Below are 15,469 nucleotides of genomic sequence, written 5' to 3'. Positions count from 1 at the left end.
GTGCGGCCTCTGCAGCTTCTCCTTCTAAATTGTCAGGACTTCTCTCTTTGCTCAGAGGTGAACTTCCCGAGACATGCAGCAGTGCTCTGTATTAAGACTAAAAATGTTTTTCAAAGGAAACAAATGTCCATCTTAGTCCTCCCACACACACGGACAATCAATGGCTTGAAAACTAATTTTCTAAGGTCTTTTAATTTGGCTTTCTCCCTTAATTCTCTCTGTGTGCTGATTTAGCTGAAGCAAAAGAGTACAAATATTTAAACGTGTTATTTCATCGTCTACACAGAGCTTAGAATTAAAAAGCACACAAGGAAATATAATGATATTTTTATAGGATTTAAATGTATTTAATTGGCTTTTGTAAGTAATAGTATAATAAAAATAGCTTCTTTTCCAAATGTTTACTCTGCCAAAGACAATTCTAAACACGTCTAAAATATTTGTGATAGAATCACATTGCCCAGTTTTTGTTTTCCCTTTACCTTCTGTTCAAGCAGATTTAAGTTATATATACAAAAACTGCTGAAAGCTTGGTTGGGCATGTACTTAGTTATATTAAAACAAAGACAGCCTCAGAAATGGAAATATTTTCATACATAGTACAATACATCCTCTATAAATTGTAGGAAACATAAAATGGGTATTGAGAGGATAATGATACAACCAGAAGCATTAGAGAAGTTTCAATTTTAAGAATGCCTTGACATCGACATAGAGCAGCACCCTGCAAACCCAGGATTGTATGAGTGCTGTCTAGAAAGAACTTAGTACTTTTGGAAGAATACTGAGCCTTAAGTTGAGAACTGTCCTTTGGGTACGTGGCAGCAGGACCTTAATGTTAGAGTGAAGGGTGAATTTAATGTCTTCTTGTTAGAACCACTGGCATTATGAGTGATATTTGCATGAAAATGACCAGAGGAATGGCATAATGAAATTCATTTTGCTAACAATTGCAAATTTAGTGGATATATTATTCTATAGAGTACATTGAAACTCACTTGGCTATAGAAATGAACAAAGACTAAAACTGTACATACTATACAGGAGTACTATTGCTTTAATAGTATAATTCATATTGTTTTCCAAATTTGATAACTGAAATTGGTAATATGAAATCACACATACTTTGAAGAATACACCGTCTTTTAAAGTTCGTGCCATTTCCAGATATTATGCTGTAAGCTGTTACGATATTTATCAACAGTTCAAAACAATGTCTTGGACCAGGCGATTTGAATTCCTTAATGGACACTTTAATGTGATCATAAATTTTGCTAATTAATTTCTTGGGAATTTCAAGTGTGAATATTATGTGTTCTGATCAAGTTTATGCCAGCATCTCCTTACTCTCTGCTCTGATTTCTTCTCCCATCCCCACATACTATTCCTTTATTTAACTGAATCAATCTAATGCTGTTGGCATATGAATTGGAATACAACCATATTTTTAAATATGTGAATACTTTCTTAGAAAAAAAATTAATTATTGCTTATGCCATCTCAGTATCTTATTCCATAGCTGGTCATACGTGGCAATTGATGACAAAGCATGAAGGATAATTACGTGTAGTTTCATATAATTCTTGCCAAGTGATTGAACGACAAAACTCTGTATTTTTATAGAAGCTTTAAATAAATGGTTTTAATCCTGATTAAGCTACACTCTTGAAGGCGATAAGGGAGTATTGGGATCATGGCACTAAGAAATTAGAATAAGGGAAGATCCTGTGACTTGCTCTTTGTCTCAGGTGGAACTATTTTCATTTCATTAAACTGGAAATGCATCTAGTACTATTTCAAATTTTTTGATTATAGAAAACCGTGAGAGTTTGAGGTGCACATTTTCCATGAAGACCCAGTAAGAGTGAAAATGTAGACTAATTGGTCAATCAGAATGTAATGTGACAAAAAAGATCAGAGATGATTGACTCTTAGGAGAAAGGTCATGCTGTATTTCAACTTAGATTGAGTTGGTGTGGAAAAATGAAATATTTAAATAAAAAATCATTAATTTATTTCAACTTTGACTTGTCACTGCTACAGAAATCATTTTGAAATATCTAAAGTAAGATTTTTTTATGAAGTACCATTCATTCCTCTTTTAAGGAGGTTGAGGAAAAATCCATGGTTTCAGACACACACATTTTTACTTGCCAATAAATTGGGATCATTGCATAGCTCATTAATAGAAATATTTGTACTAATTAGACTGTTTTTATAGCAATGCATGGTCCAAAGGAAATACTCCAAATTAGTGGTTAATACAAAGTGCAATATAGTTGAAATTTCTCAGTGCTTCTAATACTAAACTGGAATTTATTTCCTATTTTTATTTTGAGTCAATTCTGTGAGATATATACAAAATTAAAGTTATTACAATAATTAACTTTGTATGGTAAATAAAGGTAAGCTGAATTCATTTCTTATTTTTATTTCTTTTGGTTTAATAACTTTTTTCTTTTTAAAGATTTATTTACTTTATATATGAGTACATTACTGCTGTCTTTATGCACACCAGAAGAGGGCATTGGATCCCATTAAGGATGGATGTGAGCCACCATGTGGTTGCTGGGAATTGAACTCAGGACCTCGAGGAAAAGCAGTCAGTGCTCTTAACCACTGAGACATCTCTACAGCCTGGTTTAATAGCTTCTATTTGGCCACTTTACAATTCAATCTAAGTTGAAGTTTTCTATAAAATTATGCAAACCAGGACCAAGAGGATATTTTTCAGCAAAAAGATGGTTCTTTGAAGGAGAAACTTTCAAACATCCATGTTCCTTAGTAAACTTCATATTTTTCATGTATGATTGGGTTAGTTCTTCCAGAATTATAAGCATTGTATTTTAATATGTCTACATAGATCTATGTGTTGCCAGCAGGTATTTAGCCCATCACTAAATAGTAATCCCTGTCATTCTTGCATAAAATTTGTACAAACAGATTATGCCACACAGGAATTTCTAAATTATTTCTTCCTTTAAGGTAATTGTTCTCAACCTTTTTAAAGCTGCAATATTTTTATGTTCCTTATGCTGTGGTGACCCAAAACCATAAAGTTATTTTGTTGCTACTTCTTAACTATAATTTTGCTACTGCTATGAATCTCAATGTAAATATGTAATATGCAGGCTATCTGATATGCGAAAAGGTCATTTGACCCCAGAGGGGTCATGTCCTGTAGATTGAGAAAAATTGCTCTCATGTAATGTAGCATAACTTTAATTCTGATTTATAAGAAAATCCTCACAAGGAATTTGAAATGATAACACAATGTGAAGAGCTCTGGATCATTCATGATTTTAATAATTAGATATAATAAAGTACAACTAAAACTTTGCAATCTCCCTTGTAGTTTTAACTAACTTTCTCTTGTGAAATATTGTCTTTGAGGTCCTTCAAGTCATCTTTCCAACCCCTTTCTGTTTTACTCACTTGTATTACAATGGCTACATACAATTATCATCTGTGTAATCAGCTTGGAATGCAAAACAAATTTTATATTAACATTTCCATGTCTCTACATTATGGTCATGATGAATATAGTCAGGTTCTTTGTACTAAATATTGGAAAATCCCTGAAAATCCAGATGAGTATGCAAAGGCGAAGTTTAGTCTCTTGTTGCATCTTTGTACCTGTGTGTTTGGATTTTCCATATAAATTTTAACTAAGGTATAGCTTGCTATATGTGGGAGCTCATTATATGCATCCCAGGTTACAAGCCTTATTACTCTACCTGCTCTTGTCCAACACTCAAGTTTCCATGAATCAGATTCCCAATCTTAAATTTGGACTGTTTCACAATCAATAACCTTTGATACAGTATACATCAGCCAGAATCATCTTTCTGTAATATTCTTCATTACTTTCAATAATGTATCCATCAGTGCCATGTGCATGGTTTGTTAATAGTAAGATACTCATAGCAGAGAACAACTTAGGACCATTCTCATAAAGAGCCTTAAGGCTAGTCACAGTTGACTTTGTGTTTAAGATATACTGATTCAATTATCTCTTCCTTTTCTACTTAATATTATATGTAAGGATTTCATAATGCAACATATTGGGTTGTGCTATAGAAGATTGAATGCTTTCATCTTTTCATTAATAAATTTCAAATCATTGCACATTTATGTACACTTTTCATACTAGATCTGACATGATTGCTTTTGCAACTGTTTTTTGAAAGTCCAAACATTAATAAAAGGAAAAATATAAAAAAGAGTACTAAATAAATAAAAGAAATAGCATTGGAAAAAAAGAAGAAAGTCCATTCATTGTAGTATCAGAAAATTCTTTTCAGAGTGCTTTGCTTTAAGATGACTTATTTAAATGTATTTATGGATACATTCTAAAGTTACTTAAAGATATTGTGCCCCTAATTTCGACTTCCTTCAAACGTGAATGAATACACTCATATTATCTCTACTAAGTTTTTCAGAGGAAATGTTGTGATCACTTAGAAGATAAATCAAGTAAATGACAAATAGCAGATGGGGAATAGGGATGTAAATTTTCTCTATAGGGTATTATATTATTGAGGTAGTTTTATATATTTTTTTTATATATCAAAAGTGGAAATTTTTCTTTTCCTTTACATTATCAGTAAATGTATCTCCTGTTTGCCTAATTTTGATGAATTTTCACTTGAATCAATATTATTAGCAAAATGGTGATTTAATCTCCCTTTTACCTGCTTTACTTTCAATATTAATGATTTATCTCTTACATTCCAGGAATTATATAAGAGTTAGACACAGAACATTTGATTTTATGCTAAAAAATACTTAAATTATTGTATACTACCAAATATATTTTAATTTAAATATTTTTTTCCTGTGGCATATGCTGTTTTCAGTGTTTAGAGCTTTGCATTTAATATTGTGGGGTTGGACAGAGAGATCAGCAGCTAAGAGCACTTGGTATTCGTCCAGAGTACCCAAGTTTGATTTCCAGTATCCACAGCGTTGCTTACAACTCTCTAACTCCGGTTCCAGGAGGCCCAATGCTTCCTGATATCAGTTGGTCCTTCATGAACAATGGCATACAGACATACTTGCAGAAAAACCATCTATACACATAAAATAATAAAATAAAATAACTTTAAAAGACAATACTGAAGTAGTATGCTAAAAACAAGTACTTGAATAACTCTTTTCAAACTTGCATGTCAATGATGCTACAAAGTAATTAATATTTAACCGTAAAATAGAAATACTGGAAAATGATACAAAGTCTGATTCTATGGTCTATCGTATCATGGAACACATTATGCATCCTAGGCTGTCCAAATGCTGTTGGTGATCTTCTGCTCTCTGTTTCTGAATTATTGGGTTATGAATATGAACCACTTCCCATGACTAATTTATGCTTTTTATACTAGATATTTTTGAAGATTTTTGAATTCTACCTGCTATCTAAAGTCTACTAAACTATGCGCTTAATGTTTTTTTCCAAATGTAAGATAATGTTATGTACTACAAAAAGTTTAATGAGGGTTCCAAGTTCTTAGACCCTTTAAATACTATCTTGGATCCATCCTCATGCTGGTTCCTAATTTACACTTCATTTTTATTGTAGCTACAATTTGGATTTTAGCACCAGATGAGGTATATGTAAGATAAAATGTGTAAATTTAAAAATCAGGGGAACAACATCTTAGACTGGGGGAGGGGTGTTGGATAAGGAACTGTCATAGGGGGATTGTAAGGAAATAAAAGTAATAAAAGAAAAGAAATGAAAAAAAAAAACCCTCCAGGAAAGTACAACCTTCTACAAAGCAGACACAACTCAATTAATGAAAACCACTTCTTTTAAAAGTACAATTTGTGTCTAAATTTCTGAAGGTTTCCCAAGGCATGGTCAACTTTAGATATTTGCCATCTCTTAGTTTCCATTCAGTTTCACTATGATCCAGTGTCTTATCAAATCACAATAAGCATGTTTGGGCATTAGATTAGTAGTCTCCATTAGGGAAAAGGGAAACAAAATTTAAACTTATAAGTCACATGATCATTCTCAAACTATTTCCTAGTAACTTGCATCAGACAGACCTTAGTAGCATACTCTTCCCATAGAACATATGAAGGTAAACCTTTCAGCTTGCTGACACTTCCACTATGTTAATTGGGAAACCACACCCTTATTATACTTTACTTCAGGGATGTAACGATACAGACGGAATAAGCCTCAGGTCACTTCCTGCACTGTGCCCAGATGATAACTTATTGCATATGCTGGTCTGAATTTGTATTTTAAGCTATATCCTTTTCTCTTTTATCTTTATTTAAATGCTAAGTTATGTCCTTTAGGTTGTTGATATAAAATGAGTTAAGTTTTAGGCATCATGGTGCTTACTATTAGCTACATTCTATGTTGTAAACGGAGGAGACGGAAAAGGCTCTTAATTCAACAAAGACATGAAAACGACGATTTCTTAAATTATTTTAATCACAATTTTGTCAACTTGTATTAGGTGATTATAAGTTGATTTGTGAAAGGACATTGATGCTTTGGTAAGGGAGTCTGATTACCTTCAAGTCTTTTATGCCATCATGAACTCACTGGGGTTTTCTAATGCAGAAACACATTATGTTCTTTAAAACATGCAAGAAATGAGATAAATAAATGACACTAAGAAACAAAGATTCAAGAAAACAACTTTAAATTTGTCTTAAAATAAGAAGAATTAAAAACTCAAGCAAATCTAAATAAGATGAATTTAAATACTAATATTCTTTATTAATAATACTTTATAATAAATCCAATGGTACACACAAAACAAAAAAAGAGGACATATGACAATAAATGGCTAATTGAAGGAAAAGATACCTTCAAAGATAGTACAAATCACAGTATATGTAGGAGAAAGTACACAATATTTTTTGAAAAATAGTAATCATGAGAATGAAAATAAATTATATGCCATGATGAGAATGGATATGTTATTTTATATTCTCAATGAAAACTGAATAGTAATTTTGGTTATTTATTACATTGTGGTAAATATGAGTGATATCATACTATGAAATATTCTCTGAAGTTTAAGTTGCAAAATATTTAGTAAAGTTTTAAAAGAATAGTGAGTAAATGCTATATTTTGAAGATAAAAACAAAAACCTTAGGGAATTACAAAACAAAGTAACCATGGGCTAATAAATATAAAAATCAACATGAAAGCAATGCTGGGAGGCTTGGACCGCAGAGGAAGACCATGCAGTGGGTACAGGCAAGCAGTTAGGTTTTAAGAGACTGAAATTATGGGTATCACAGATTTCCCACTGATGGAAGCATGGCAAAAACCAAGGCTTTGAATTAGATCAACTCTATGCACCTGTAATAAAAGGGGAAAGGTTAATTGTCCAACTTGAAAATAACTATTGCAAACTGCATTTGTTGAACAAACCATTGAGAAACCATTACTGATTGTCACCTGAACATAGCCCAAAGTATTGCTTTGAAAATAAGATAACTTATATTTCATAGAAAAAAGATGATTAAGAAAATATGACCTCAATTTTTTTTTTCATTTTGAAGATTAAAGAATGGGAGCAGTAAAAGGCAGAGGGTAAGAATTGTTATGCCTCTAAATCAGAGAGGATAACAGATAAGACAGAAGACATTTAGAGTCTCTGGTGAAATATTATGAATTATTGTACCAAATATAAAAGAGTTTAAAGGAGATAAATTTTATGGCTAAATGATGAATTTAAATCAGTGAATTTCTAAACAATAATCTCAGTGTCATGTAAATTGTTGCTAGTAAGATACCACAGATCCATATAACAGTACAAGTGCTACAAAAAGACTTGTATCAAATTATATCATCTATTCTATTATATTGTTGTTATTTGAGGTTTTGTTATATTATGATGCCATGTATACATTTATATATCATATGTATTATTGTATTATATTTTAATCATATTTGTGTGAATGCATGTATCACTGTGTGGGTATGTATATTTTAGTGCAGATACAGAGCTCTGGTCTCCCTAAAGCTGCAATTACAAGCATTTTTGACCTGTGAAACAGGGTAATATGAAGAAAACTTTGGGGCTTCAACAGTAGAAATATGACTTTTATTTTTGAAGCTATATCCTTACCCCGCAATACTGACCCTTGTCATTAATCTTGTTTTTCCACAAATAAACAGATATAAAAGCCCATTGCTGAAGATCCTACACCTCTTGCTTGCAAAATATAAAATTAAAATTAAAGCTTTCTCCTTGCTGGCTACATGTAATAGGGTCATAATATGCTAAACAGGTTTCTGGCGAGAGAAAATGCATCATTGATCTTAAACATCTGTAACTCCAGTGAATATCACCTCCAAGTTTGCAGGCAAGACACAGGCACATGCATAATAACAGAATGAAAGCTATAGAAATAGCCAACCAGTCGGTGATTGGATATGAGGTATATCACACAGGGAAACCCATACCTAGGACTCTAAACCTCAGTCAAAAAATGTATGCTTACCATCATCATATGACCCAGGATATTTGATACTACCAATATTAACTAATTTTACAAAGCTTCAAACTTAATTCTAAAGCCCTATTTCTATTCAAAAACAAAATCTACTCTCATCCTTGATCAGAAACATCTGTTTGAAGTAAATAACAGTTAATGCCATTTGCTACCCAAGAGACTTAGATTTAATTCTAGCCCTAAATGAACTTTTTGTACAACTACTCCTAAAATTTAGGAAACACTGTAGAAGAGTGGACAGAGGAAATATAAGATCTAGAAAACTCCCTTGCACGTATGACATATCATCTGCAACAATAATCGTATCATGTAGGTTACATGCATTCAGCCTGTAAGGAACTGGTGCTGTCAACACTCAGGCACTGACTGGAGAAGGAGTATATGGACACTGTCCTTATTGCCCAACTGTGGACTATAATGGTTGTAGGAGAGGAGGAGTCAGTGTCTTCAATTTGATGCCCAGAGATAAGCCCAGCAGGCTTCACTGTAGAGTTTGAACCTGTGGACACACAGTCAGCCCATGTTAAATCCAGTGGACACTATGCCTATTTTTGCTCTGAAAAGAGGTCTAGACATTTGATATCAGTGACAGAATGATTGATACTAGAAAAAATAAAGGACATAAAGACAGTGTCATAAAGACAGTGATTAGATCATGATAAAAACCAAGAAAAAGTAATGATTTTGCCAAAAAATTAAGTCGTTTCATGGGGTCAATGTGGATATTAATTTCTGAACTTAGAGAACTTTTAAAAGAAAGGAGCAAGTAACAAGACAACACTAAAACTTTAAGAAGAAGGATTGAGGAGGAAATACACACACCATAATACAAGTTAACTAGGAATAACAGGAATCCTTCCAGGTTCTGCCTGTTCCCGGAGATGGGAGATGACCCTGTGCCACAGTCCTCCGTGCCCAGATCCCATGGTGAGAGAGCTTGATTCTCAGAAGTGCGGGCAATGCTGAGAGCACAGGTGAGACCATCACTTCTACTTACATTCCTGCCCTTCGGAAAACCCACCTGGAGCAATCTGGAACAGGATCCTTCAGGTTTCTGCCTTCGCCCTGAGTTTATCCTATGCCACAGCACTCTGTATTCAGATTCTGCCAGGAGAAAACCTGTCCCCAGGAGTGCTGATACACATGAGACCACAGGAAAGACCATCACTTCTAATCATAAGGACCAGCTCAGAGCACTCAGGACACAGGAACGAAGGAGCAGGCTGGGACAGGAACCTTCTGGTTTATACCTGTGCCCAGAGCTGACCCTGTGCCACAGTTCTCTGCATCCAGATCGTACTGGAAGAAATCCTGTCTCCAGGAGTGCTGACACACAAGCTTACAGGAGGGTCAGGCCACTGTCAGAGACAGTAAGACCAGCTAAAACCAGAGACAAGCAGATGGCAAGAGGCAACAGCAAGAACTTAAGTAACAAAACCAAGATTACTTACCATCATCAAAACCCAGTTCCCCCATCACAGCAAGCCCTGGATAATCCAACACACTGGAAAAGTAAGATTTTGATTTAAAAATCACAACTTATAATGATGTTAGAAGACTTTAAGATGGACATCAATAAATCCCTTAAATAAATACAGGACAACATAGGTAAACAGGTAGAAGAACATGAAAAAGAAACACAAAAATTCCTTAAAGAATTACAGGAAAACACAAACAGACAGGTGAAGGAATTGAATAATAGCATCCAGGATTTACAAATGGAAATAGAAACAATAAAGAATCACAAAGGGAGACAACCCTGGAGACAGAAAACCTAGGAAAGAGATCAGGAGTCATAGACACAAGCATTACCAACAGAATAAAAGAGATAAAAGAGAGAATCTCAGGGGCGGAAGATACCATAGAAAACACTGACCCAATCATAAAAGAAGATACCCAAAACATCTAGGAAATGCAGCATTCAATGATAAGATCAAACCTAAGGATAATAGGTATAGAAGAGAACAAAGATTCACATCTTAAAGGGCCAGTAAATATCTTCAACAAAATTATAGAAAAAAATTTCCCTACCCTAAAGAAAGAGAAGTCCATGAAAATACAAGAAGCCTACAGAATTCCAAATAGATTGGACCAGAAGAGAAATTTCTTCTGTCATATAATAGTCAAAACACCAAATGTACAAAACAAAGAAAGAATATTAAAAGCAGTAAGGGGGAAAGGCCAAGTAACATATAAAGGCAGACCTATCAGAATTATACCAGACTTCTCACCAGAGACTATGAAAGCCAAAAGATCCTGGGCAGATGTCATACAGACATTTTTAGAACACAAATGCTAGCCCAGCAAAACTCTCAATTAACATAGACGGAACAACCAAGATATTCCACTAAAAAGCCAAATTTACAAAATATCTTTTCACAAATCCAGCCCTACTAAGGATAATAGATGGAAAACTCCAACACATAGAGGGAAGCTATACTCTAGATAAAGCAAGTAATCTAATTTCAACTAACCCAGAAGAAGTTAGCCAGAGAAGCATAATTCCACCTCTTAGAGCAAAAATAACATAAAACAACAATCGTTCCTCCCTAATATCTCTCAACATCAATGGACTCAATTTCCCAATAGAAAGATATAGACTAACAGACTAGATGCACAAAGAGGAACCAGCATTTTGCTGCATACAAGAAAACACACCTCAGTACAAAAAGAAACAATACCTCTGAGTAAAAGGGAAGAAAATAATTTCCCAAGCACACAGCCTCAAGAAAAGAGTTGGAGTAGTCATTCTAATATCAAAGAAAATCAATTTCAACCAAAAGTTATCAGAAAAGATAAAGAAGGACACTTCATATTTGTCACAGGAAAAGTCCACCAAAATGAACTCTCAGTCCTGATTATCTATGCTCCAAATGCAAGTGCACCTACAGTCATTAAAGAAACCTTACTGAAGTTCAAAGCATACATTGTACCTCACACAATAATAGTGGGGACTTAACCATCCAATCTCATTAATAGACCATGGAAACAGAAACTAAACAGAGATACAGTGAAACTAACAGAAGTTATGAACCAAATGGATTTAACATATATCTATAGTAAATTTCATCCTAAAACAAAAACTTTTTATTATTGGTACAGACACAGGCAGGTATATTAATGCAATAGAATTGAAAACCAAGAAATGAACCCACACACCTATGGTCATTTTATCTTTGACAAGGAGCTAAAACTATCCAAGGGAAAAAGATAACATTTTCAACAAATGGTACTGGTATAACTGGTGGTCAGCATGTAGAAGAATGCAAATTGATTCATTCTTATAGCCCTGTACAAAGCTAAAATCCAAGTGAATCAAGAACCACTTCATAAAACCAGATACACTCAAACTAATAGAAGAAAAAATGCAGAAGAGCCAATCCTCAAATACATGGGTACAGGAGAAAATTTCCTGAACAAAACACCAATGGCTTATGCTCTAAGGTCAAAAATTGACAAATTGGACCTCATAAAAATGCAAAGCTCCTGTAAGGCAAAGAACACTGTCAATAGGACAAAATGGCAACCAACAGATTGGGAAAATATCTTTACCAATTCTATATCTGATAGAGGGCTAATATCCAATATATACAAAGAACTCAAGATGTTAGACTCCAGAGAATCTAATAACCCTATTAAAATATGGGGTACTGAGGTAAACAAAGAATTCTCAACTGAGGAATATTGAATGGCTGAGATGAACCTACAGAAATATTCAAAATCCTTAGCCATTAGAAAAATGCAAATAAAAACAACTCTGAGATTCCACCTCACACCAGTCAGAATGGCTAAGATCAAAAACTCATGTGACAACAGATGCTGGTGAGGATGTGGAGAAAGAGGAGCACTCCTCCATTGTTGTGGGATTGCAAGCTGGTATAACAACTCTGGAAATTAGTCTAGAGGTCCCACAGAAAATTGGACATAGTACTACCTCAAGACTCAGATTTACCATTCCTGGGAATATATTCAAAAGATGCTCTAACATATAACAAGGCAACATGATCCACTATGTTCATAGTAGCCTTATTTGTAATAGCCAACAGTTGGAAAAAATCTAGATGTCTTTCAACAGAGAATGTAAACAGAAAATGTGGTACATTTACATAATGGAGTATTACTCAGCTATTAAAAACAATGACTTCCTGAAATTCTTAGGCAAATGGATGGAACTAGAAAATGTCATCCTGAGTGAGGTAACCCAGTCACAAAGAATGCACATGGTATGCACTCATTGATAAGTGGATATTAGCCCAAACAATTGGACTACCCAAGATACAATCCACAGACCACATGAAGCCTAAGCAGAAGGATGACCAAACCAAAGTGCTAATGCTTCAGTCCTTCTTAGAAGGGGGAATAAAAATATTTATAGGAGGAAATAAGGAGACAAAGGTTGGAGAAGAGACCAAAGGAAATGCCATTCAGAGACTTCCCTTCTTGGGATCGGCCCATATACATACAGCCACCAAACTCAGTCAATATTGCTGATGCCAAGAAGTACGAGTTGACAGGAACCTGAGAAGCTCTGGCAGAGCATGACAAATACAGAGATGGCCGTTAGCAGCCAACCATTGAACTTAGAACAAGGTTCCCACTGGAGGACTTAGAGAAAGAATTGAAGAACCTGAAGGTATTTGCAACCCCATAAGAACAACAGTGCCAACCAAACAGAGCTCCCAGGGACTAAACCACCATCAAAAGAGTATATCCATGAACAGTCCCATGGCTCCAGCTGCATAAGTAGCAGATGGTGGACTATTTGGGCACCAATAGGAGAAGAGGCCTTTGGTCTTCCCAAGACTTGATTTCCCAAGGTTGAGGAATATCAGGACCAGGACAGGGAGGCAGAAAGGTGTGGGTGGTTGAACACTATCATAGAAAAAGGGGGAGGGAGAGATGGATAGGGGATTTATGAACAGGAAACCAGGAGAATGAATAACATTTGAAATTTCAATAAAAATATATCCAATAAAAAATGAATAAGGATGTCAGAATGTTATCTGATAAAATGCATTTAATTGCAAAACAAAAGCTATACTCGATATTCTAATTAAAGATGAGTGATTGAATTAATGATTTATTTCCAGATCTCTAATATAAGTAGTTTAATAGTGAGCATATTCAGTAAGTCAAATCATATGTTAGCCTTAAGCCACATGCTAAGTGCTAACTAGCTATAAAAATGAGCACTGAAAAATGATTATCAAAGGCAAGCTTTCTGTAACTACTGTAAACAAACATATGGACAAAGTTAATGATATGGTTGTTACCAAAACCATAGTATTATCTCATTTCAATATTAATGCAAATAATGGGAATTATTTAAGGAATATAATGCTGATATTAAGAAATCAGTACTAGCATATTCAACAATGAATCTAGTTCATGTGCACTTGGACAGTTCTTTCTGTCTGTCTGTGTGTGGACACTTCTGTAGGAACTTGTATGTCTTCATCATTAATTTCAGTGTTTACTGAAAGAAAGAATGCTGGAATGAGAAAGTAAACTACTATGATGTGTTATTGATAATGATCTTCACTTATAAGGGAATGAGGCTAATTCCCATGTGGTCTACAGTGCAGGAAACTGATTTTTTTTTTACCTTATTCTTTTTTCTTTTTTTGGATATTTTTATTTGCATCTCAAATGTTATCCCCTTTGCCAATTTCCCATCCATAAACTCCCTATCCTATTCCCTCTCTCCCTTCTTCTATGAGGGTGCTTTCCCATTTATCCACCCAACCATTCTGGCCTCCCCACCCTGACATTCCCTTACACTTGGCAGTCGAGCCGTGGCAGGACCAAGTGCTTTTTAGAAGTCTGTTTTAGGGCTTTGTTTCTTTTGTGTGGTACATTCTCTTGTCTCTCTCTTAATTGTTTACTCCACCCAGACTAAGAAGTCTTGCGTTAATTGACAGATTATGTCAAATATAATTATCAAACACATTCTAAATGATACTCATTTATTGAAAATCAATATTTTCTTTATACTATATCTAGTATCATACTATTGTCTTCAACTATTTAAGAGTGTATATGCATTGTATAACAACACATAGTATATAAACACAGTACATATGTACTCAGATTATTTTCCTACCAAATGCCAATGGAATTTTTCAATAAGAAGAATATATGGGTATATTTATGTTAGTATATATACTAATAAAACAGTCAATTTATTGAATGAATTATTGATGATAGAATGGACTAAGGACTCAGGTCTCTGTCAGTTCTATAACTTTATGTTTTTAAAGAATAATTATATCTTTCATTGGCATCTCCAAGTTAATCGATCATACAATATATGAGAAGATTTTTTGAAAGTACATGTTTATAAGTTATGGAAATGATTTATGCATAGTATAATGTTCAGGCTCTTGATAATCTACTTTCAGATTCTACTGCAATGTGTTGCTAGGATACCTACTAATGTCCACATAGACAATATAGACACATATACACAAGGATACACTGTAAGCTTTTCAACAGTTTTACACTCAGTCTTCAATAACCTAAATAAAATAATTCTTGCTCATAGTCTCTGGCTTGTAATGTGTATAAATCTAGATATAAGTAACTTTCTTCATATTAAGAATGTGGGAAATTGGGAAAGGGAATAACACTTGAAATGTAAATAAAAAACCTAATAAAAAGAATGCAATGGATTGAAATATACTCAGTCAGTTTGCATGTCTTCAATAGGACTCTCTAATCTCAGATTTGGGGCAGCACAGTATATAACATGCTTGCTGTACAAACATGAGGACCAGACTTAGTGTCCTGGCATTTACACTATATATTATATGAAAAATCCACAAAACAAAATCCAAAAAGCATGAAGAAGTAAACAAAAGTGCCTGCTTGTCATCCAAACACTCACAAGGCACAAACAATGAATCCCTGCAATCAGGCATATTTAAAGAGTTTGAATATAAAGACAATTGTTAAAATAAAATATATCAATAAAGA

The sequence above is a fragment of the Rattus rattus genome, chromosome 13, assembly GCF_011064425.1.
Source record: "Rattus rattus isolate New Zealand chromosome 13, Rrattus_CSIRO_v1, whole genome shotgun sequence".
In the NCBI taxonomy this organism is placed as follows: domain Eukaryota; kingdom Metazoa; phylum Chordata; class Mammalia; order Rodentia; family Muridae; genus Rattus; species Rattus rattus.
This window is presented reverse-complemented; position numbering follows the sequence as displayed.